The following is a 2,850-nucleotide window of genomic DNA, read 5'->3' on the forward strand; positions in this document are numbered from 1 at the left end:
CACTCCTCCTCTGACTTTAGTAAACTGCATGGCTCTTTGAAGTTGTCCTAAACTCACCCCCAGAGCATGGGGAAGAAATCATTTCTTTTTTTTTTTTTTAAGGTCTCTCAAAGCTGTAGTGGACTCTGTTTGGGAGCTGAATCATGCTAGTCTTATTAACGTCTCTAATCTCTTATGAGCACAGAGAAGCAATCCTCAGTGCAGATGCTATGAAGAATAATTACTTAAGCCACTCTCCATAATTGCTGCTGTCCTTACAAGGGGGTAAGGGGAAAGCAAGTCATACCTTGTGCCTTTTTACAGAAAAGGTAAGCTTAATGAGGTCTCTTAATGTAGGACATGGAGCAGACTTCTAAGTTATTACTGGGGCAGAAATTAAGGCACGTATTTTATTTAACTGCTCCAGTTCATATAAAGAAAATTATCTGCTGCAAATTAAATTTAAACGGTGGGGGTGGGGTACGGAGCTGGATAGAGCAGTATACCTTTGGCAAGTCACCTATGGGCCTCAGTTTCCTTATCTCTAAAATGAGAGGACTGAACTAGATAAACTCTAGCATTCTATGTTTCTATTAATTTAACTCCTATTATTTATTTGTTTGTTTTTTTGGCTAGGCATTGAGGTTAAGTGACTTGCTCAGGGTCACACAGCTAATAAGTGTCGAGTGTCTGAGGCCAGATTTGAACTCAGGTCCTCCTAACTCCAGGGCCAGAGCTCTATCCACTGTACCACCTAGCTGTCACCAATTTAACCCTTATTATTGCTCCCACAGTAGATGACAGTCTCTGGATTCATGGAAACCTCAGAAAGCTATTTCTAAATTCTCATTTTCTTTCTCACAATACATCATCTTTCTGTATTGGAGACATCATAAGCATCTCCATTCTGTTCTTGATCTTGATGCAAACTTCTTTCGTCTTGCCCTTCCTGTAAACTAAAAAGCTAGAATTCAGAATGTGAATATAGGAGAATCTATGGTTCACAAGACCTACTTCTTACCATTCTAACCCAGATACCTAAGAGTTTCTTTAAAATAAGAAATCACTCCTCCTCCTTCTTCTTCTCCTCCTCTTCCTCACCATCACCATCATCATCTCCCTCTTCCTTTCTGCTCCTGCTCCTGCTGTTGCTGTTTACTCCTACCCCCTTCCTTGGAGAGGACCACCCTGATGCCTCTTTTGTTAAATGATGGCTAAGAAGATCCCCAGACTCACCATGGCTGACAAAGAGTCAAAGGAAGGAGTCAAGACTGAAAGCAACAACCACATTAATTTGAAAATGGCAGGGCAAGATGGTTCGGTAGAGCAATTTAAGATTAAGAGGCACACACTGCTTAGTAAACTAATGAAAGCCTATTGTGCACTACAGGGTTTGTCAATGGGCGATCACATTCCTATTTGATGGGCAGCCAATCAATGAAACAGACACACCTGCACAGTTGGAAATGGAGGATGAAGACGTAATTGATGTATTCCAGCAGCAGACAGGAAGCCTTTACTAAAAAGAGAACCTGCAACCCTACTTCAGAACCGAGCTCCCAAGGAAAACAATACATTCGCAATTAGAAAACCAAAATTTGGTTCAGCCACATCCTGACTAGTGCGGTATAGTTTTTTCTCTTCTTTGATTCTCTTCCTCCATTCTTTTATTGTACGTAAAGTAACCGGTGTATATGCACAGGCACAATGTGTATTTTTTTAAACTAAATGGCCGATGGTATGTTTTGATCAACATCAAATGGAGATAGGGAGGGGAAAAAACAAACTGGTTCTGTGAAAATATGCCTCTTCTCCTTTACTGGCAAGCTCATTCAACTTTTATCTTTATATTCCAGTAAGTTATTTTGCTCTCACTATTTAACAAAAAAAAAAAAAAAAACACAAAAAAATCCTTGCATGCCTTGTTTGATTGGATAATTTCAATGTTTTTTCTTTCATCATTTTAAATTCAAGGACAATTTTATTACTTTTTTGTATGTAGCTGTTACATGTAGGGCAAACTCTGTCTCTCAGTAGGGATAAATTACTATAAAGAAATTGATCCTAGATAATTTTCCCTTCAAGTCAAACATCTTGTTGTTTAAATAAACTTATTGTTTAAAATTTAAAAAATAAGAAATCACTTTTCCCGTAGTCATCTATTAAAAGTTATAATAATTTCTGTCTGATAAGTTAAGACCTCAATGGGTAAGCACAAGTTATTAACTTAGGAAGAAGACTCTGATGTGCATATGAGTTCAATGTTGTGTGTTGAGGGTCATGGGGAGAACAGACCTCATATTATGAGAGAAATAAAACTTGAAGTCATAAAATCTGATAAGAAAATTAATCTTTATAATTTATGGCCAACAGAATTAGAGAGATATATATATTCTATTGCTTTTTAAGTGTTCTTTTCCAAGTGGCTTGAGGTTGACATGGCATAAAGGTGTTAGACTGAACAACTCTGTTATCTATTTGCTCTCTGAAGATAAACATTTAGGCTTCCTGCCCAAGTCAGGAAACAAAGCTCAAATTCTTATTATCATAATATTCAGTCCAAAGTCTTCTAAAATGAAGCTACATCTATACACACACAAAAAAAGTATGAACACATTTATTGAAACCAATCCCTCTCCCCCACCAAATGGTTGAATTCCATCAACCATCAGAATTGGCAGGAATACCTTTTAGTTATTTCACCATTACCAAGAAGTCAAAGGAACCAGAAACAACCTTCTACAATAAAAAATTTATAATCTCCTCACCAACCTGAGAAACATAACAAATAGGAGCTGCACTGATTTAAAGTATAAACTCACTTTTAAAACATTTCAGAGGAAGAAAATAGATAAGCATATGTCACACAAA

General features: G+C 37.1%; 1 pseudogene; it reads left to right on the plus strand.

Annotated features, from left to right (window-relative positions):
* The first annotated feature begins 1,216 nt into the window (after positions 1-1,216).
* Positions 1,217-1,502, plus strand: LOC114035789 (annotated as a pseudogene).
* Positions 1,503-2,850: the final 1,348 nt, after the last annotated feature.

This window comes from Vombatus ursinus, unplaced genomic scaffold (assembly GCF_900497805.2).
Source record: "Vombatus ursinus unplaced genomic scaffold, bare-nosed wombat genome assembly UNPS02009205.1, whole genome shotgun sequence".
In the NCBI taxonomy this organism is placed as follows: Eukaryota; Metazoa; Chordata; class Mammalia; order Diprotodontia; family Vombatidae; genus Vombatus; species Vombatus ursinus.